We start from the raw sequence: 24,056 nt of genomic DNA on the forward strand, positions 1-24,056 counted from the left end.
AAGACAAGGCAACATTGTGTGGTTAAAATTAAAAGGAAAGAAAATAGATGCTTAGAGTATCAGCTGTGGGGAAGTACTGGAGCTTATCTATTGTTCTTAAAGGGAGGTTGAATGGGCCTCAGAGTCTGTTTTATTTAGCATATTAGGCAACTGTGCAATATATAATTAGAATTGTCAGTTAATTTTTAAAAATTATTTTAACTGTTGGAAAAGATTGAAATTTAAATAACGAGATGAATGAAACAAAGGATTAATTTATTTTAGTATATGATCTACCTTAAACTTAGGAATATATTACTTGAACTTTAAGAAAACATCTTTCTCACTGGGTGTGTATATATGGATATGTGTAGTGTTTGTATTTTATCTTCCTTTTAAATTTGCATAATCTTGTGTTGACGTGTTTTAAGATTGGGCTTGCCGAGAGTAGTTATTACTCTGTAAGAACTACCTCTTGAAGATCTACTCATTTAGTGTTGAGGACAAGATTTTAAAGCTGAGAAAATTAGAAAATGTCACGCACTGTACACACACTCTCAAAAACTGGTAAGCAAATGAATAGTTTCTTTTCCTGGGAACTTAGAAGTTTAAATCAAATTTGCCCAATTTTGGTACATATTGAAAAATATTTTGTTTGTTCTTTGCTTCTGGTATTTTTATATTAATGTATTTGAAACAAAATTTATGTGTGTAATTATTTTGAAACAAAAGCATGGGTCAGACACAGGAGTTTCAGAGAATTTAAGGATCTACAGTGACCAAATATTTAATATAATTAGAATTTTCAATTTTCCTTCTTCTCCCTGAAAATAGACTTGATAAAGTTGGGGGATTACTTAAAGTTTATCTCTCAGGAATATCATCAGCATTGTTCAGAGATTTCAAATATAAATCCAGTAATAACCTAGAAAATACTATCTCATCAGTTGATCTCATCAGATTTGTCTTAAATCTGTTTTTTTTTTTAAAGGTGAGTTTCTTTTTGTATTTTTATAATTTAAAAAATTGGAAAAGTTGAAAATGAAATTGTAGAAGATAATAATATTGGAAGCATCCATAATCCTGCTATTCAGAGAAAACATTTTATATATTTTATTATTACCTTTGTATAAATATCAATTTTTTATTTAAATTGAATTTATATTACATATATTTTTTTGCATTTTTAAAAGATTTATTTATTTATTTATTTATTTATTTATTTATTTATTAGAGAGAGAGAGAGAGAGAGGCAGAGGGAGAAGGAAAGAATCTCTTAGATTTCCTGCTGAGCGCAGAGCCTAACACTGGGTTCGATCTCATGACCCTGAGATCATGACCTGAGCTGAAACGAAGACTTGGTCACTCAACCAATTGAGCCACCTAGGCACCCCTGTTTTTTTGCATTTTATTTTAAAATTTTATTATAGATGATTTCCTATATCATAGAATATTCTCAGGATCATTTTAATGAATACATGATATTTCAGTCTTTGAATATGCTGTAATTTATTTAAAATTTCCACAGAATTTGGGTATGTTGTTCTTTTTTCCATTTTAAAACAGAATTATAAGTATTTATGTACATTAATCTTTATAAATTAGATCATTTTAATATATATCCATATATAAGAGCAACTTTAAAGATGCTAACTGATAATGATACAACACTAAAGGCACAGTCCATGAAAGAAATAAATGACAAAATGGATTAAAATTAAGATTAAAACCTTTTGCTCCATGAAAGATAATGTCAAGAGAATGAGAAGACAAGCCAAACACTGGGAGAAAATGCTTACAAAAGATGTATTTGATAAAGGACTGTTGTCTAAAATATACAAAGAACACTTAAATTTCAACAGTAAGAAGATAAACAACTCATTAAAAAATGGACCAAAGACCTTAAGAGACACCTCTCCAGAGAATATATGCAGATGGCAAATCAGCATATGAAAAGATGCTTCACATCATATGTCATCAGGGAATTACAAATGAAAACAATGATGTACCACTATATGTCTATTAGAATGGCCCAAATCCAAAAATACAGACAACGCCAAACTCTAGTAATGATGTGGAGAATTGGGAACTCTCATTCATTGCTGGTTGGAATGCAAAATGATGCAGCCACTGTGGAAGACAATTTGGTGTTTCCTTACAAAACTTATCATAATTTCCAGCAATCTACTACTTGGTGGGGCACCTGGGTGGCTCAGATGGTTAAGCGTCTGACTTCGGCTCAGGTCATGATCCCAGGGTCCTGGGATTGAGCCCCACATCGGTCTCTCAGGTCAGCGGGGAGCCTGCTTCTCCCTCTCCCTCTGCCTGCTGCTTTGCCTACTTGTGCTCTCTCTCTATCTCTCTGTCAAATAAATAAAAGAAAAATTTTCAGAAAAAATCTACTACTTGGTATTTACCCAAAGGAGTTGAAAGTTTATGTGAAAGTCTTATGTCCACACGAAAACCTTCACATGGATGTTTGTAGCAATTTTACTCAGAATTCAGCAAAACTTGAAAGCAACCTAGATGTCCTTCAGTGTGAATGAGTAAAGAAATGCTGGTACATCTAGACAGTAGAATATTATTCAGCACTTAAAAAAAAAAGAGTTATCAGGCCATAAAAAAGGCTTGGAGGAAATATATACACGTGTTACTAAGTGAAAAAAGCCAATCTGAAAAAACTATGTATACTGTATGATTCCAACTATATGACATTGTGGAAAAATGAAAATTATGTAGGCAATGAAATGATCAGTGGTTGCCAGGCATTTTGGGAAGGGAAGGGATGAATAGGAAGATCATAGAGGATTTTTAGGGCAATGTAATGATGGATATATGTCATTATACGTTTGTTCAAACCCATAGAATATTTCACTAAGAGTGAGCTGCAGTGGGAACTGTAGACTTTGAGTGATTGTGATGTGTCCATGTAGGTTCACCAGTTGTAACAAATGTATCATTATTTTATAGAGGAATGTTGATAAAGGAGAAGGCTTTATGTGTGGGGAGCCATTGGGTAAATGGGATATTCCTGTATCTTCCCCTCTATTTTGCTATGAATCTAACACTGCTCTAAAAAGTAAAGTTTAAATTTAAAAAAAAATGCTGACTTAGATAGGCAAAAATCTTATCATATTTTAATTTGCATTATACTTCTAGCAAATGAGAAAAGAACTTTTATTTTTTATTTTTTTAAGGTTTTATTTATTTGACAGAGAGAGAGAGCACAAGTAGGGGCAGCATGCAGAGGGAGAGATGCTGCTGAGCAGGGAGCCCTGGGCGGGGCTCAGTCCCAGGACCCTATGATCATGACCTGAGCTGAAGGCAGACGCTTAACAGAGTGAGCTACCCAGATGCCCCAGAAAAGAACTTTTAAAACAAGTGTATTATTCATTCTGAATTTTGTTTCTTAATTGCATATTTATATAATTTCCCTTATTTTTTATTGCTTTTTAGTATTTTTTTTAGTATCCATATTCAGTTCTAAGATCTACTAGGACTTTAAAGTTTTATGAAGACTATAGCATTCTTTCAATAAAAAATAAGTAGCATTCATACCCAATTTGTGAGCTAGTAGCCATTTTACTCCTTTTGCTAAAGACATCATTTGCAAAACTTGATCTTGTCCAAGCTACCTAACGTGATTGTAATGGTATTGCTAGGGACAAGTCATTATTAATCATTGGGGAGGTAATCTAAGGTAAGCTTCTGTTGTCACATATTTTCTAGAATTTCAGATTTGCTATTGTATTTTGATAATGTATCAAACATTAGTTAACATGAAATTGAGATGACACAAAAACTTTTTGGGGGTGAAAATAATTTTGACACATCAAAAAAGTTTATGTAATTATATTCATAGGTATGCTCAAAACTGTGTATTTGTCCAAATTATCACAGGTCTGTTCCAAAAACAAACAAGCCAAAGAAACAAACCAAAGAACTTAAGGTCCTCTAAAGATACTGTAGTGTATGAGTCAGCTGGGACTATCATAACAAAATACCACAGGCTGGGTGGTTTAAACAACAGGAATTCATTCTCTCACAGTTCTGGAGGCTAGAAATCCAAGATCAAGCTGTTGGCAAATTTGGTTTCTTGTGAGGCCTCTTCTGGTTTTTCAGAGGGCCACCTTCTCACTGAGTCTTCACATGGCCTCTTTTCTGTGTTCTTGTTGACAGGGAGAGACAGAGTTTTCTCTTCTTAAAAGGAGACTAGACCTATTGGATTAGGGCTCACCCTTATGACCTCACTTAGCCTTAATTACTTCCTTAGACTAGACCTATTGGATTAGGGCTCACCCTTATGACCTCACTTAGCCTTAATTACCTCCTTAAAGACCCCAGCTCCAAATCGTCACATTGGGGGCCAGAACTTCCACATAGGAATTCTGGGGAGACACAATTCAGTCTATAGCAGATATTTACAGCTTTTGTTAAACCAGTTTATAATTTTTAAGGGAAAGAAAAGATTCTGGGGCACTAGATTTGTAATATGTAAAATTTCTAAAATATTAACTTGGAATTGATATCAAAATAAGTGGAGTAGTACAATAAACAAGACTCTGTTTCCCACCATGCACAGTTCATTTCAACAAGTGGGAGCTTTACATAACTCTGAGTGACAGTGTTCTATGGCATCTTCTCTTGCTTAAGAAAAAATGCAATGCAGTGGACAAATTTAGGCAAAATGTACACTTTATTTTAAAATTTATAATGTGTGTAAGCATATATGAGGACTTTTAAAGAATAACTTAAATCCTCCATTGTGTCACAGTAAATGAAGCAAATGCCAGTTTATCTCTTTCTTTTTTCCTGCTTATAACTTCTTATATGTCCACAGGTTAAAACAAAGTTATTTAAAATGTAGTCTCCAGGAACCATCTGCCACTCCCATTCTCAGATTCTCTTGGGTCAGCTCTGAAGTTTGGCTGTAAGAAAATGTACCCCTTTAAGATCATTCTAACAGATGGTTATTTTGATGGTTTTCCAGACTACTCTGTATTTTAAAGTGAATGTATTGGTGACCATCTGAGGAAGTGCCCACTGAGAAAGTGACTTTTTTCTTTGCTTTGTGTTTTTTAATTTCCATCCACCTGAAACATCTGTTCATGAAAATGACTTTATGGAGAAATTGTGACATCCCCTAAGGCAATCCTATCACATTATCTGTAGTGTAAGCAGAAGCAGATCTGGTTGCCTAATAGAGCTTCTAATCTAGCAAAGACTATATTATATATTATATTTCTGACTATTTTCAGGGTAATGTTCTTTCCTTCACTCACAACTATATTATAATGGTAGTCTTGAAAATAAGTATCCCCTTTCTCTATACAGATTTTAGTATTTTTTAGGCTAAGGGTGTTACTTTTCTATGCTGCCTGGAGTTATAGTGGTTTAGTGTGCCTGTGTTTTTTAGATTTGGGTGTGTAATTAATCTTTGAATTCTTGTTGTTTGCTCGAATAATGTTAAATGAATATATACCAGGGCTACAGTGTAGATCTAGACATAAACATTTTCTTTAAGTATTTTAAAGGTTAAATTTAATGTACTGTTTTATTCCTTCTTTCAGAATTAATATGAAATCGTAACATTAAACACCATGAAGTTGAGATACATGGTATGATGAAAAAATTGTTTGAGGGAATGGACAGTGCTCAGCGAAGTTAGGGAAGGCTTTCTTGAGCAAAAGTCTTTTTCCTGATATCTGAACTGTGAGGAGTAATTAATTAAGCAAGGGCATGGTAAGCAGAACCCAGAATTTGTAGCTGGTAGTCTGCCACTATTAAGTCTTTTGAGCTTTTTCTAAATAACTGGAAAAGACAATGCAAAAATTTGAGCAGGGAGTTACTTCATGTTATTTATATATTTAAGTAAGCACTTTGCTCAGAGATGAACAGAGGGTATCAAGAATGGATGCAGGAAGACCATTTAGAAAGCCATTATCTCCAGCTGGGTGAGAGATAATAGAAATTAATCCAGAGAGCTGGGGAGATTCCTGGGGAGAAATCATTGGTTTTAGGAAATATTTAGGAGATGAGTTTGATAAGACATGGTGATTGATGGGATATGGGAAGTGAAGAAGAAGCTGATCTAAGGATGATTCCATTCTGAGTACAGTCACTCATCAAATTTGGGCATAGAGGTTTAATTTTCAATGCATGGAGTTTTGGATATCAAATAAAAAGTTGAATGGAACTATAGCACAGAGAGAAATATTTTAAGCTGTGCATATATAATATATAAATGATTGTGAGTGAGATTACCTACAAAGATAAAGAGCTAAAAAAATGTTAAAGTACTTCAATTTACATGGAAGAGAGATTATACTTGTTCCTCATAGTTCTAATGTAAATTAGTACCAGTAGGTATAAATTACAGATAAGGTAATTTCACATAAGTATTAAAAAAAAGGTTTAGACCCTAATGGCTTTAGGAGTAAGAAATTAGTTTTGGAGGTGATAATTCCTCATTGACATATGTGATATATCAAAGACTAGACAACCAGAGAGTTTTAGACATTGACGATTCTTTTTTAAACCTGATATTATTATTTCTATTATAAAATCAAAAGAGGGGCGCCTGGGTGGCTCAGTCGGTTGAGTGACTAACTCTTGGTTCCAGCTCAGGTCATGATCTCGTGGTTGTGAGATCGAGCGCCACGTGGGGGCTCCATGGTCAGCGTGGATTCTGCTTGAAATTCTCTTTCTCCCTCTCCCTTTGCCCCTCCCCCTGCTCTCTCTCTCACTCTATCAAATAAATAAATCTTTAAAAGAGTAAAATAAAAAGAAATAAAATATTTCACTTTGTTTTTTTGTAACTTGTTAGAAGGAATATGGATTCTTTAATTATTTTAAAAGATTAGTAGTGATGATTAAAAGAAAATAAAATGAGAGGAAGAAATAAGAAAAAGAAGAAACTTGACAAAAGTCAATGATTTTTTTTTTTAAAGATTTTATTTATTTGACAGAGAAAGACACAGCGAGAGAGGGAACACAAGCAAGGGGAGTGGGAGAGGGAGAAGCAGGCTTCCCGTGGAGCAGGGAGCTCGATGCGAGCCTTGATCCCAGGAACCCAGGATCATGACCTGAGCCAAAGGCAGACGCTTAATGACTGCGTCACCCAGGTGCCCCAAAAGTCAATGATTTTTTAAACATTGTATACCATCCATAGTTACAAAGCTAAAGTTGCCATACTTTAAAAAGTCCCTATTTAAAACAGAGGTTTGATGTTTCCATGAATCCCAGGGTTAGTCATCATACTTAGAGAAATGGAGAAATTATTCCATGTTGCACTTAAATTTTATGGAGCATTTTGCAGTATCATTTAACTGTTTTAGGTTTTATGTCCATCATAGTAATTGTCCTCCCACAAAGATATGGTAAAAAATAGAGCAATGGGAATAAGTCTGTAGATAAGTCTTAAAAGCCACTGTAAACATCACATAACCCAACAGTTTTGGTATTTTGTTCTTTCCCTATGAATTATTCATGGCCAGAGGAGTGCCGAATCATTTACTGCATTCAGCAGTGGGGTACTTATAAAATGCTGCATGAGGAATCACTGCACATTTGTGACCAGAAGAGTCAATATGTGAGAGCCATAGGTTTTTTTTTTTTTTTGTCTGCTTTAGGCATTTTAATGACTAAAGAATGCTAGAGTTAGAAGATACAGAGGTTCTATTCAACTTCATACTTCATCAGCTATTTTGAATGTTATTACTACAGAATAACACATTATGTTGTAAGCAATAGAAAGACTATATAATTATTGGGTTGCACTCGGAAACACTTTAAAACTTGGTTCTTGTCAATCCGTACCTTTAAACAGCTGTTTTAAAATCTTGGTTATTTTCAAAGAGAAAGAATGAGCAAAACTCATGAGAAATGGTGGGGCAGATAATAGGGTTTCCTATAATATTCTCCATATCTGCATTCTTTTGTAGGATACAACATTTACTGAGAGTACTAATTTCGATCTTTGTGCTAGGGCAGTACTGTCCCATAAAATTGTAATGGGAAATGGAAATGTGAATCACATATGTAATTTTTAAGTTTTTATAGCCATACTACTATACTATACATACTATTGGTAAAATTATTTTAATATGTTTTATTTTAACAAATATATTAAAATATTACCATTTCAACATCTAACCAATATAAAAATTGAGATATTTTACCTTTTTTTTTGTGCTAAGACATCAATATCTGCTTTGTATTTTAAACTTATAGCACATCTCAGTTCAGACTAGTGACATATTCAAGGGCTCAATAGCTGCACATGTTTAGTAGCTGTTATATGGCATGCAGAATTCTAGGTACTCAAACATGGCATATTCATAATTTCTGATTATCCCAATAGATATGTGGAAGTTGAGAGACAAGAGTAAGGATTTCGGGATTGAAATCTAATATACACCAAAACAAAAAGGAGAAGTTAATTGCTAAGAACATAAAACTCAGCTTCATTACTTACATATGAAATCAATAAATGAATTGTTTGTGAACAAAACAGAGTATAATGCTAGGTAATTGACAAGGTTCTTGGCTTTGCAGGTAAATCATAACTGTGAAATAAGAGTTATTCATATTTGATAGTGAAGGTAGTAAACAGAACTCTTAATCATCCATGGTGGAGTTGGGGTCAGAATGGTATATAGATCCATGGAAAATTAGAAGGAAGAAGTCTCAAAAATTAACCAAAAAATATCCTTAGGAGTTAGGATTGCACCTTCATTTAATTATCTCCAGTTCCCAGGAGAAACTAGAGAAAATTGGTTCACCTTTTGATAGCTTATTAAAAACTAATTCAGATGAGTTAAATGAGTCAGTTATAATATTGCCTGGGGATTCCAGAAGAAAAATTAAATTAAAAAGTGTTGACTTTTGGGGCGCCTGGGTGGCTCAGTCGTTCAGCGTCTGCCTTCGGCTCAGGTCATGGTCCCAGGGTCCTGGGATCGAGCCCCGCATCGGGCTCCCTGCTGGGCGGGAAGCCTGCTTCTCCCTCTCCCACTCCCCCTACTTGTATTCCCCCTCACGCTGTCTCTCTCTCTGTGTCAATTAAATAAATAAAATCTTTAAAACAAACAAACAAAAAGTGTTGACTTTTCCTATCTTTTAGTTGTAAACACCACTCAGAATCACTTAATTTTTGTAAAAGAATATTCTATATACCACAGTTAAGAATGCCCAGATAACACAAGTTTTTTTTTTTTCAATATATCCTACTTAAGTATTTTTTTATGGCATTTCTTTGCCATCTTATCTTAGTGGTTCTGATTATTCTCCCTAGTGTCTATGATCGGCAGCAGGAAAAAGGCAAACCTTAAAATAAGGTCTTACTAAATGTTAGCAAAGTTAAGATGTTAAGAATTAACCCACATGTATTTTTTCAGGGATGTAATCAGGTAACTTTTCCCTGTGGGAATGGGATTTAATATTTCATAATACAGATGGAGATTACAGTCTTATTTGTAGCAAGTAAAATATGGGTATGTTTTATTTTCTGCCCTACTAAATCACCTGTAACAGCCAGACATTCTGGAAGAACAATTAGGTGTAATGAGTCATTCTTTAAAATTTCACCAAGAGTGAGAATACTGAATTTCTTTTCAGGGCTAAGTAAAGCTTCAGTGTAAGTACCAAAAATTTACAACAGTCACCAGATTTATCCAGTTACTTTTCCTATTAAGAATTTCATATATAGAAAAGCAGCATAAGAATTATATACCATTCTTTTAACAATGTAGCTTTTTAAATCTTTTGAATCTGTTTTAAAGTTTTATCAGTAGATACCAGCAATTTATTCATAATGTTTATATGTAGCATATGAGCATTCTGTAAAAATAATTCTCACTGCAGTTTAATGAAACTGTTATCATACAATAGTATAAATTTTCTGAATTATAATATGAAACATTAAGGGGGTTTCTTTTTCTTCTTTCTTTTTATGGTATACTAGGAATCTTATTTCCCTGAGAAAATAGAATAACTAATATTTGGTAATTTTTTCAAAATTTGTCTCATTAACATTTAATACCTTTTCTGGCAGCTAGGGTCTTGGAACTCTTCTCTAGTTACTTCCCTCCACACCCCTGCCCAGCTTCAAGACAGATTTCTAGATTATTGTATGCATTTCACTATCCTTTACAACTGTTCAGTTTCCAAAATCTTAAACTCTTTATTTGAAACCATCTATCCTTTCAACCTTCCAATTCCCTTACTGGCACTGCTACTGACCCTAGCCATCATCCCTCCTCCCCCCCTGCATATCCACCTGCCTGCTCCATCCTGCACCTCCAGTGACCTAGAACTATGAGCTCCATTAATAAGTCAGTCTGTAGCTGGCTTTGCTTACCTGTTATTGAGCCTGGACACATTCATCGCTTATTTCAACTAGGCTCTCTTCAGACGTTTTATTACTTTGTTCCTCTTAACTAACCTTCCACCACAGAAAACTTGCCACTGAGAACAGGAATCAGTTCAAGCATTTGATTTGTCTTCTCTTCATCTCAGCTGCTGAGGACTTCTAGAGAAACATTACTAGCCCTGCTGATCAGGTCCATTAAGGTTATGAATATAGAATCTTCTGACTTAACTGCTCTCTCTCTCTCTTTTTCCCCTGGTTTTCCCAAAGAGTTTATTTGGGCAGACCTAGGGACAGGGAGGCTCTACATGTAAAAGAAGATGTTGGGCCTCTTGGTGGTAAAGCATGGCTTGTGTTGGCAACTCGGGACCCAGCAGGGCAGTGGGAGCTTGATCTTGGAGTTATGGAACTGCTTGGCTGCCAGTGGGTAGTTGCTAGCTGTAGTCTCCTCCACCATCATGATCTGGATCGAGTGGGACCGGACACGGTGCCAGGCGCCCAGGTGTCAGTTGCACTAGGTGACAGCTCCAGCAGTGGTCAGATTCTGGTCCTCTCAGTACATGTTGTGGGTGCTACTGCCAGAGTCACAGTGCAGTCAGGTGCTGAAGTTCTTCACCCGCAAGGTGGAGTTCTTGAACACCTGTCCACAGTAGACAGTTTCCCCTGAAGACTTCCATCTTCAGCTGAGACACAAAGTACCAGAAGTGAATCTTGGCAACACCATGATTAGGTGTAAAGATTCACCTGGGATAGAGGGTAGGCGTGTGGCATTTGGGGGTGGGAAGGCTACTAACCCTTACCCTCAACAGATGTCTTGGATTATTTCCTAACTGAGAAAACAAGTCAACAGTGATAAAATTTCTTACTGCCTCCTCTCTTTACCGTCTATCACAGATCCTTCACATTTAGCAATACTAGGATTTATTTCCCTTTCTCCTCCAATTTCAGAGAATGAAATACCTTTTCCTTTTCAGGGTTAGTTCTCCAACCATGTTCTTTTTTTTTTAAAGATTTTATTTATTATTTGACAGAGAGAGAATGAGAGAGAGAGAGCACATGAGAGGGGGGAGGGGCAGAGGGAGAAGCAGACTCCCTGCCGAGCAGGGAGCCCGATGCGGGACTCGATCCCGGGACTCCAGGATCATGACCTGAGCCGAAGGCAGTCGCTTAACCGACTGAGCCACCCAGGCGCCCATCCAACCATGTTCTTGATATCTCTTTCTTCTATGTACTCTAGGAACTAAATTCATCAAATTTCTCCTCACTTTCTTGGATCTTCAAACCCTTCTTTTCCACAGACCCTTTCTTAAAGCAAACTAAAATGTTTACTTTTCCCTGTCATAAGTAATCTCTCCTGCAACCTTACATTTCCCTCGAGTTAAATTCCATCTCTGTCCTATTCACATTCATACTTTAAAAATGACTGATTTCCACATCTCCTACTCATCAATTTGCCCAATGTAATCTGTCTTCTATTTTACCCATTTCCTCAAATACTCTTTGGAGTATTGACTCTTATACTCCCTATTTGATGAATTTTTTGTTTGTCTCACTTCATCATGGTCACAAAGAGACATTGTTGGCTCCTCATGTTTTCTGTGAGATTGTTTATATTCAACAAGAGAACATCATATTCTTAGCTGTGAGTGCCAGGGCCAGCTCCTAACAACACCCAGGCCTTGCTGTTAGAGTCAGCCAGTTGCTGGATATTATGGGGCTGATTTTCTCCTTCTCAACAACAATGATGGTGATGATGTCAATAACAAATGATAAGTGCATTTAGTACTTATGTTGTTACTATTTTAAATGATTGATATATATTAAACCTTTTAATCCCCACAACACTCCTGGATAGGTACTATGATTTTCTCCATTTTGTAGAAATTAAGACACCAGAAGGGGAAATAACTTAAGAGAACAAAGCTGATAATATTTAAAGACCAGATATATCAGCTCTTTCTTACACACCATTGCATAGTTCCCAATCGTACTTGTCTCAAGGACTTGGTCTCTTATTTTGCATTAGCTTCCTTGTGATTGTGTAACGCACAACTCATCAGTGCCTTATCTTCCATTCATGCTGAATCTTTCTTGCGTCCTGCCCCAAGACATCTCTGTTGCTACTGAGGCCCACTTGGTATCTTTGCATGAGCAACCTAGGAAGGGCAGGAGAGTTAAAGCTTTTGGAGCAAACATTTAATGTTGCTGAGAGTTAGTGAATATTCTCCCTTTCATCCTCCACATGGACTATAGTGAAATGCAACTGTTCGAATGCCCTCTTTGAAGACTGTCTTACAATCAAGAGATCAAGTGTGTTTAACTTAATACTGAATATTTGCTCTCCCTATCTCCTTGACTCACCCAAATTTCTCTTCATTTCTGCTTCTCTGGAATTGTCCTCCCTAATAAACTGGTAGTATACAAGCTTTTATGCCAGGTTTTGCTTTTTGAAGAACCCAGACAAACTGGATCCAAACTGTGAAAACTCCACCTGGATTGTCTATAATCTCTCCTTATCAAATAAAGCATAGAGGTTGACAACATTGGCTTTAGAAGAAAAATCTCAGTTAGACTCTGGATACTGCCACTAATAAGCAATGTGACCTTGAACAATTTATTTAACCTCTTACCCTGTCTTAAACCTAGGGGTAACAGTACTTACTTTAAATAGCTCTATCTCCCCATCAAGGGTTATGACAAATTTAATAGTTTGCTGTGACTAGCACATTGTCTGACATATAACATATAAATTTTTTTTGTCATAGTTATTAATATATTAAAGTTTCAAAACTTTGTCTTTCTCCTTCATTCCAGTATATGTGAATGTTAACACCATCTAACCTACCACCCAAATGAAACAAATTTTAAGGAAATCATTGACTCTTCCATCCACTTCAACTCTTTCTCCTCCCAAACTTTCATCATATAATTGCTGGATAACTTAATATTTATTTTATCTCTCAAATACCCTCTCATATCCATTCTTTATTAACCTTGCTATCTTTATTTCCAGTATCTCACCATAATTTGCCATAATAGTGTAACCAAGTCAAATGAGTTTTCTTGCCTACTCTCCTTGACATGTCACAGTCTATCCTTCACTTTCCTCAGTCTTTTAAAGCATAGCCCCATTCATCACTAATACTACTGACTTGTAATTGATTACTTATTTTTCTGTGACTCTCAACGGTTTATCTATCTTGGCATTATTGGCATTTTGAGATGTTTAATTATTCATCATGGGGGCTACTGTTCTTTTTATTGTAGGATGTTTAACAGTACCCCTGGCTTCTATCTAGTAGATGACAGTAGTGTCCTCTCCCCAGTTGTGACAAAGAAAAATGTCTCCAGACTTTGCCATATGTCCCCTGAGGGGAAAACCACCTTGGGTTAGACTCACTAGAAAGTGAGTCCTTTAACACAAGGGTTATATTTTATTGACATATATCCCTAACACCAACACCATGTTGGAAAAATGATAAGTGTTCAATAAATATTTTAAGAATGAATGAATGAGTCCTCTCTCCAAAGTATTATCTTTTTAACCTTAAGGGCCACTCATATCTGTAGCTTTTAGCAGTTTTCTGTGCCTATGTCTGTTTCCCCAATTACATTGTATGACTTCCTTATATCCTTAACCCCCACAGAATGAACGGAATACAGTAGTTTCTCAATAAATACTTACTCAATTATATTTAATTATTAAATTAATATCTATAAATTATTCCATGAATATGTTCAGACCACATGTTTTTCTCATTTTGAAGCTACTGTATGATAACAATTGTATGCTCTCACATTTTGCACAACTTTCCCTTTGTGACACTTATGGCAGCTATAATTAACAACCATGTACTTAATTGTTTAATATCTGTCTCTGTAGGGTATTTGAGACTGAAGACTGTGGATACCTCTTTTTTTTTGCCCCTCCCGCATGGCTAAGATAGAACTTTGTGCAGAGTACATATTCAGTAAATTATAAATCTTTGTCGAATGAATGAAACAAATTCATGCTGCTGCTAAATGACACGCAAAACTTATGTACTTGGAGAATTTGGCTCAATATGTGTATCATGGTTCACTGATTTATATGATGCAGCATCCTTGAACCTATATTATGAAGTTTTAAAAAGTCTCATCTTTGTCAAATTAGTGAAAAAGTAATTTGCCTCTCTAAATCACTTAACAAAAGAGAGAACTTGAGGCTGTCATAAGTCAATACAGACGTTTGATATCCCAGACGTGCAATATCCTGTTGCTCAGCATGTTCATTTTTTTCCAGTACTAATGAATTAGCCCACAGAGCTTAATTGACATACTGACCTTGAAAACTCTAGAAAATGATCTCTTCTGCCAGCTTCATTATCTATGGCTTTATTAGCAAAGGAAATTTGACAATAAAACATGAAACAATCACAATTAATCCACATACAGATGCCATAAATTATACTTCTATCAAGTAAAAATAACCAGTGTAATCCCTAACATTGGATCTCACAAAAACATTTAGTCTCATATTCCAAATATGAAATAAGTAGCTTTGTTCTATTTTTGTCTGAAACTACTTATTAACCCATATTTTTTAAATCTCAACAGTGGATGTTTTATAAGAATTTCATAGAACAGAATATTGTTTAAAGACTCTAAATTTAGTGTCTTTTGAGGAATGTTCTCACATCAGAGGATACCAGCATGCTGTCTTAAAGAACATTAAAACTAAGAGAGAAAAAATTCCCTTTTCATACATATTTCTGTGTATTTTCTTTCCTTACCATGGTTTTCTGTTGTTCCCAGTAGGGATCCCAATTTTAGAATATGCGGTAGACATCTGTATTATAGAAGCTAAAGCTCAAAATTGTTCGGGAGAAGCTAAGATACGGCTTTTCATTTGACAAGAAATTGGAAGCAAAGAAATCATAGTAAACAACCTGCAATAAATGACCTCTAATAGAAGTTTGACATGTTTTTTTTTATTAACTGACTTATAATATTCTGATGGAAATATTATGTCAAAATAAATTTGAAAATGATCCTAACCAGAAGCAGTCATATGAGGCACCTGTTGACTCTTCTATATCACACATAGCTTAACGAAGAAGACCATTGTTTCTCACAAAAGTGTGTGACTGTGTTCCTGACAGGGAGTAAAAATTACAAAAGTAATAAACTGGCTTTTTAACTTAAAAACTACTGATATTTATGTGGATGTTTTATTTTAGCTGAGAGCATCTCTATTATACAAGTTTTTATTCCTTTTTAACTTCTACTGAATACACAGTTATTTTCCAGGACATAAAATGTGTTATTATTTTGTTGATCAATTGCCTGTAAAATCATATCCAAATCCCCAAGATAATAATGGTCATTCTTCTATCTACCTTTCTAACTTCACTCCCATTTGTCCCTTTTTTCCTGTCCTTGTAACTTCACGCAGTATGAAAGCATCCTTAGTGCCTAAACAGGCAGTGTTTCTGGTTGTGTTACTTCCTGTGCCTAGAATGAAAGCCCCACTTTTTGCCTCCCTGGCTATATATATATAGCAAGGTATAATACTATACCTTGCCTTTCAAATCTCAGTTTGAGTCAACCCTATTTCCTCTCTGAAGCTATCATTGACTCTTCCAGGCAGGCTTAGCTGCTTATTCCTCCATATCCCCATCTCCTTTGATCTTTTTTCCCCCCTCCCATTCTCTTCACTCTAAAACAAATTATCAGAGGTGTTAGTCTTAAAATCAATGGACCTGGTAGAGTCACTTGCCTCTGCACTGATCAGACCACATTTAGAAAATATCTTTAATTCTTGGCTATTGTAGAGCAACATTGATGAATCAGAGCATGTTCAGAGACGAAAAGGATCTTAAAGCCATTATATCATGAGCTTCCATTTATGCATTTATAAATTGGGAATAATAATATCTGGTACTGTTCTAAAAGTGAATTAAAATAACACATAAAAATGCTGTTAACTTGAAAAGTAAATTTTTATAAAAGTATTCCGTTCCTATTTACCAACATGACTCTCCCTGTATCTTGAAATAATAGACTTGCCCACCATCTTGAAAGAATAGACTCCCCTGTATGTGTTTGTTTCCTTTGTTTATAAATAAACTTGCAATGAAATTACTATTTTTTAATTTTTAATTTTTGTTCTTATTTTTATCTCCTTGACTGAATATGAGCTTCTTCATGGCAGAAACTGGTGAAATTATGTTCATATCCTTTAATACCAGCACATTAATATTAAGCACACAGTACACAATCTTTAAAAGAATATGAAGAATTGAAATGAGTTTACACCAAGGGAAAACATTATTGTTTTCTTTCAAATAGCCAACAGGCCATCATGTAGAACTTCATTAGCTCTAAATGGTAGCACAAGAAAAAGTGTGAGTAGCTAATTTCATATCAGTATTGGGAAAATACTGAAAACTTTAAAAAAGGAGACACAAATGGTTTGTTATCCCAATATCCAAATAACCTCTGCTAGTTGAAATACTTGAAAGCAGTTCATACAAATGATTACATACAGAATAATTTAAAAGGTGTAAACTAAAAATAAGAGCCTAACCTTATATTTCTAGAAACCAATCTTTACCATATTCTTTAAAAAGGTATTATGTAGGGGCGCCTGGGTGGCTCAGTCGGTTGGGCAGCTGCCTTCGGCTCAGGTCATGATCCCAGGGTCCTGGGATCGAGCCCCGCATCGGGCTCCCTGCTCGGCGGGAAGCGTGCTTCTCCCTCTCCCACTCCCCCTGCTTGTGTTCCCTCTCTCACTGTGTCTCTCTCTGTCAAAATAAATAAATCTTAAAAAAAATAAAATAAAAAGGTATTATGTATATAAGTGTACATACATGGGGACACCTGGCTCAGTCGGTTAAGTGTCTGCCTTCGGCTCAGGTCATAATCCCAGGGTCCTGGGATCGAGTCCCACATTGGGCTCCTTGCTAAGCAAGGAGCCTGCTTCTTTCTCCCTCTGCCTACCTCTGTCTCTCTCTCTCTCTGATAAATAAATAAAATCTTAAAAAAAAATAAGTGTACATATATGAACATAGCTACATCCTTAAAATATTTTACACTGAAGTTATTCTCCCTATTCTCATTTATATTGGGTGGGTCCATCTCTCTCTCTCTCTCTGTATCTCCAATTCTTTATTATTGGATATTATTGAGCTTATTAATATGAACAGTGTTGTCATGAGCAGTCTTGTACATGGATACTTTGAAGTATCTTGGGGACTTTTTCTAAAGATTTAATGTTAAAAGGAAACCAAAGAGATAGACTGCCATGAGGTAACAATATATTCATTAGTGTAACTTTTCAGAGGCTTTTCTTTAAAATATTCCTGCATTGTAAGTGAAGCTAGACTAAATGGTTCCTAACAGCTCTTCAAAATTCTAATATAAAAATTAACAAATCTGTTTGTTGCTGTTTACATCAGGTAATGCTTCTCAACTTTAGCTTTATATTACAATCATCTGGAGAAATTTTTTTTTCCTTTTTTTTTTCCCATTTGGAGAACTTTAAAAAAAAAAAATAATGCTCAGGTTCCAATCCTGATGAATTAAATCAGAATCTGTAGGGATGGGTGTCAGGCTCTTTTAAAAGTTCTTAGATAATTCTAATGTGCATTTAGTGTTAAGAATTACTGACATAAAAGTCAAGTCATTAACATTGTTTATCAATAAGTTTGAAAACAAGAATGGCAGTAGCAAAGGTATAAGAACCTTACGGAATTGATTTTCTTCTCTTATAGCAAAATGTGGGAAGTATGACAGTCATTTAAAGAGCAGAAACAAACTGGAGAGAATCTCAGACAATGTCAATACAGGACTTTGGTAAATGCTGGTCATTTTCTCCGAATAGATACTTCCTTTTTTCAATTCTTTCTCTACTGGTGCCTTATACAGTGGAGGAAAGGGTCCATGTCTGCCTGAAGTCTTTCTCATTGTTATTCATCGGTCCAAGGAAGCTGAGATGGGCATCTCAGTTTATTTAATCAGTGGTTCTCTACAAGAATGTTAGAAATCATCTCTGTGTATCAGGACTGATATGTAGCAACGTCCATCAGAAGAGATTAGTAGGCTTCTGTCAAAGTAGATGCTGCAGGGTAGAATGAAACCTGAAGCTAGCTTAAGTAATTGGGTTCTTGTTCAATAAAAGTGCTTGTTTGTGCTGTGTAATGAAAGATCTTTGGTGCAATGGATGTCTGAATCCAAATACCCTTCGGATTTTCTGATGGATAAAGAGATAAGGGTGAAAGGGATTTAATTTAGAACTATTGAAAAACTTTAAAGAGATTAGAAAAAAAATTGGCAAATGCACTTTCTTTTTAAAAATCGGGATTCTTTGTTACTTATATGGGCTGGTTATTTTTTTTTTTTTAATTGACAGTAAAACTTTTTTGTTGGTTTTGTTTTTGTTGCTTTTTTTCCACTATCCATTTGCCATCATTAACTGACCTTTAAGATTCAGGTTATGAAGAAGATACTGGAGAAATTGTTATCTCCCAGCCCATGTGGAGATAACCTGAATTTAGGAAGTGTTAACTTTTTTGGTCTCATTGGAATGTTTTATCAAAGTTGTAGGCACAGCATTGGTGAATAGAACAAACCTTATGTCTTGATTCAAGTGATTTTTTTTTCCATAAAGTCAATACTCATATATCTAAGCTTCTTTTAAAAAAATCGACATTTAAACCAGATTCTTTTAAGAACACACTTTAAAAAGTTATCTAATTAAAAGAATAATGTGAGCAATCAGAGCAGTGTGGAATAGTGGGTGGAATTTGGTGAAATATATTAATCTCAACAATAAAATCATTCACGCATTGGGTTTTTTAAAGCATTGTTTCAGATAATTTCAGTAAGTAATTATTTGAATCTATTTACTTTCTTTGGGATAACAAATCTGTTTGGGAAATGAGAAATAAAAAAAAAAGGCCTTTTTCTTTTCATTCCACTCATTTAACATTTGAAGAAATAAAAGGCTTTATTTGAGGAAAATAGTTTAGGAATACACAACTTGAAGCGGGGGTGGAGATTCACACTCAGAAGGAAAAAAATTTGTTGACTGAATAGGATCTATATTTAAACTCCCTATACTACGTGGCACGTTCAGAATATTTTGATCTTTGGTGCAAATCATATGCATCTTGTCCTCTCAGCCTCTTATTTCACATCTATATATCATACTCTCTAACCTTCCCATCATTGAGGAATCTAGTCATTCATACTTCATTTTTGTTCTTCTCTCAGGTTTCCCTCTCTTCCTTTCTCTCCTCTGGAGATTATTATATTATATTATAATATAACATTATAATATAATTAATATAATATAATAATATATAATATATAATATATTATATAACATTAATTATATATGTTATATTATATAACATATATAATATATTATATTATAATTATATTATATTATATATTATATATTATATTATATATAATATAATATTATATATATAATCTCAAAGATCATTTTGTGAGTCAGAATTATAACAAATAAATGCTTATTGAAATCAGCTTCTCTTCAGAGTTGCCTAGCAGGCCACATGAAACAGCAGAGCTAGGAAGTAAAAACACTGAGTTGAAGCAAAAGTTCAACTTAAAAATTTGTAAGTCTTGGCAGCTCCTAATCACTTTAGAGATACATTTTCTTTTAGCAGAGGGTCAAAGGCACAACAGATGATGCATAGCTATGCTGAAGATGGGAGTATAAACGTCACTCTCTGCCTCTGGGAGGCTGTCATGTGAAGGGCTGAATTAGTAATACTTTTGAAAAGAGACAATTGTCTTTTGGAGAGTGACCCTCCTCTTAAAAAAAATTCAGGAGTTGGACTTCCCATTTATCTCTCAATGAGGAAGGAGACCTTCTCCATTTTCCCTGACTAACTCTTGACTTCATTTTAGAACTGACAAGTTTGAACAAGATGAGAATCAGATTACCTCTGCCTGTCTCATTCTTTGGCTCTAGCTGACAACGTAATTAATGTTGCTGTAGGAAAAAGAAAAAGGATTCTTGACGAGAACATTTTCCTCTCTGTCTTTTGCAGGCACATTCTTAAGAGGCTAGGTGGTCTTTTTGACACATTAGTGGGGGAGGTATCACACACAGATGTCCTTGATGATTTTTTGTATGTTAATTTGTAAGTTAAGCCCAAAATACGTTTGTCTCTTTATCTTTTTATGGTGCACAGAAGTTGATAATTTCCGTAGTGTAAAAAAAAAAAGTAGCATCCAAAACAAAAGAAAAAAATTATACATACAAATGCACATAATTTCTTTTGCTGGCCTTCCCTATAACATATGATTTTCTTTAGCATGTTTGTTTTGGGATATGTTTCTGGGGAAATTCACTATAGCCAAGTGCTAGAGTTATACCAATAGCTATCAGGTTTCTGTTACAGCTAGTTCCCCTCAGTTCAGGGCTTTACATGTTCTTACTTAGACTATCAAAATTGTCTTGCAACATCATTCCTACAAATTCTAGTAGACTCCCCATCTTCTCTTGCAAGTCGGGTTTCCTCCTCAGAATCCTTTAATTTCTCTTTTTTACTTACAAAGTCAATTGTGAATGCTTTATTTTGGCACTCAGTTGTCGATAGCTACACCCATATTTGAGTTCCTGTCCTGATGCTTTTATATGCTTCAATTTCTGTTCTCTAATTAAGTTATATACATGGGAATATTCAGACCTCACCCATCATATTCAGTCGACATGGATTGCTTTTATAATCCATCTATTTACTATAATTCTTCTCATTTATCAAGACCAAGTTTAAATTCCATTTCATCCATCTTTTTCCCCCTCATTTATACTCTGTTCTCAGCGTCCTTGCCCACCATCCACTACCAACATGGGGACTCCATCATAATTAACTGCTAATATTTTCTATATTTGTTCCTGTACTATTGCAAATGCACAGTACTTTGTGATATATTTATTCACATTTATATCTGTCTGCCTTATAAGAACCACAAAATAGGAATAAAATCTCTGTACCTAATATACTCTCTACTCAACTCTTTGTAGATATATGAAATGGTTTAAATACTTGTTATAGAGAATACATATAAAGTTTTTTCTTACATTTATTTTTTAAAGGACTGATTAGATTATTATGAAAAAAATGTACTAAGAATGTCTTGGATGCTGTCTATAGACAAACATATTCTGTCAAGAAGAGAAACCAACATCTGTTTTCAAAGGGAGAAAATTTTCTTTTTTTTCTTGGTAGCAATAATGAGAAACACTTTAACCTCCTGTTTTTTAGTCAAAAGTAGAATGGTGTAATTTATCATGCATTGATTTGTTGTCTCTGAACCTACAAAGTAGGTGGTTTGGCTATTTCCAGTCAGCAAAAGATGTTATATATGTTCAAGGTTGCAGATGAGGACCAATGGAATAAGTCCTTTGGGACTCTTAGGAATGTGGCAAAGAGTTATCATACAAGTAATTAAGGATGCAAAAGAAGGAAAGTATAGAAAGGTATGATGGCTTTAAACGTAAGCTGTCTTCTAATGAAGTTGATGTCATACCATTGTTTATAGAAATCTATGTAGAATAAAATTCCAAAATTCTCATTTTGTGATCATAATTATATTTGAAATGATTTCTCTTTATAATTGGAATCAATATTTGATCTAGTGGATCCTAAGTATGCTTAGAATTAAGCATTTGTAAGTTGGAAAAACTGAGGAATATAATAGGCATGAATCACTCTTTCAGTTTTAGTTTTTATGATATATATTTAATATTTACTGTGAGCTTATTGTAAGTAATAATTTTCTCCTTCTATAAGGGAATATGTAATTGATAATGTATGTAGAGTTTTCAGTAAAAATAATTAACAAAATGGTCTTAGTACATATATTCTGCATATAATTAAAAACTTCCATTTGCATGGAATGAGGACATCCCAGGATTCATATCAAATGGCTGTAAAATACCTACTTAATGTTATTTAACCTTCCATCAAAAGCTTATTTGGTATTACTTTTTTTCTCTACAGAAGTATCTTTATTTTAAAAGATTTTATTATATTATAAATTTATACAATAAAATACTATTAATATTCCTAATAAATTATTTATAGAGTTAATGCAAATAAAGCACTTAGCAAACTGTTTTCCACAAAGTAAACACTTAGTAAATGTTTCTCATTGCTATTAACATTATTTATTTTAATGGCTAAATATTACAGCATGTAATTTATTTAAGAGATCCCCTATTAATGGACACTGCTCCTAAAGTTTAAATTGAATTTTAATTGAATGTTCTCAATTAAATTTCTGGATTTAATTGAGATTTCTTTTTTTTTAATTTTTAAAGATTATTTGACAGAGAGAGAGAGAGAGAGAGCAAGCACAAGCAGGGGGAATGGGAGAGGGAGAAGCAGGCTCCCCGCTGAGCAGGGAGCCCGATGTGAGGCTCAATCCCAAGACACTGGGATCATGACCTGAACCAAAGGCAGAAGACGCTTAATCGACTGAGCTGCCTAGGTACCCCTAATTGAGCTTTCTGATTCAAGTTGTCTGGTGAATGAATATACTGTTCCTAGTTTTTCAAATAGTGTATGATAAAACATGATACACTATAATTAAAAACTATACAAAAAACAAATCCATTTTTCTTTGATGAGTCAGTAATCTTTTTAGGGATTATCCCCTCTAGGTTCATAATTTTGACCCCGAGTTTCCATTTTGCTATTGATTTATGCAATTATTAATACTTATTTTTATTAAGAAATACTTTTATTTATTAAATACTTTTTAATTATATTTATTAAATATTTTTATTTATTAAATATTAAGAAATATTTGCAGAGGGGTGCCTGGGTGGCTTGGTCATTAAGCATCTGCCTTTGACTCAAGTCATGATCCCTGTGTCCTGGAATCCCTGGGATTGAGCCCCCGCGTCGGGCGGGCTTCCTGCTCAGCAGGGAGCCTGCTTCTCCCTCTCCAGCTCCCCCTGCTTGTGTTCCCTCTCTCGCTATCTCTCTCTGTCAAATAAATAAATAAAATCTTTAAAAAATATTTGCAGAGAAGGAAAAGGTCTTTCATAAAGATAAATAACATGAATAAAACCTTAAAAGCCATCTTTTTATTATTCTCCATTTAGCTCATGTGAACTTGCGATCAAAAGTGAGAAGCTCCCTACTCACAAAGAACATATAGTCTAGTGGGGAGTAACATAATGAACGAATAACCACTAAAAATTCCTGTTCTTATTTCATCTTCCTTCATAATCAATTCACTAAATACCTTGTTATAAAATTAAACTTTTAGAGATTCCTGTGTTGGCTTTCACAAACCTGATCACTACTAGGGTAAAGAGGTAAAATTGAGTTCTTCAGCTTGCACTTTGGTGAATCAACCATATTGAACCACATCTTCTTTGAAACATAGCCTTCAATAGCCAACAAACTAATGCTTCTGTACCAGATTTCCTATTGGTATTTAGTTCTATTCCTGCTCTCTGTGCTATAACACAGAGCTAAAAGTCTAAATGATCCAACTCCTTTGTCAGCATTGATTGCACCAATGAGAATGGAAGACTATTTACTCTGATAGTAAAAGGTATATGTGTGGGTTTCAGCAGATAGAAATTTTGCATCAACCTGTGGCTTTCCCCAGTGAACCTCCTGCCTTATTATTACAACAGCTGTGACTTTTAGTGTCCAGATACTGCAGAGCTAAT

At 34.7% G+C, this 24,056-nt stretch overlaps 1 pseudogene; it reads right to left on the minus strand.

The window, feature by feature from the left end:
• Positions 1 to 10,598: 10,598 nt before the first annotated feature.
• LOC102737536 (large ribosomal subunit protein eL20 pseudogene) lies at positions 10,599 to 23,736 on the minus strand (annotated as a pseudogene).
• Between the last annotated feature and the right edge of the window lie 320 nt (positions 23,737 to 24,056).

Source organism: Leptonychotes weddellii, chromosome 7 (genome assembly GCF_054177405.1).
Source record: "Leptonychotes weddellii isolate Sample4059 chromosome 7, ASM5417740v2, whole genome shotgun sequence".
Lineage (NCBI taxonomy): Eukaryota > Metazoa > Chordata > Mammalia > Carnivora > Phocidae > Leptonychotes > Leptonychotes weddellii.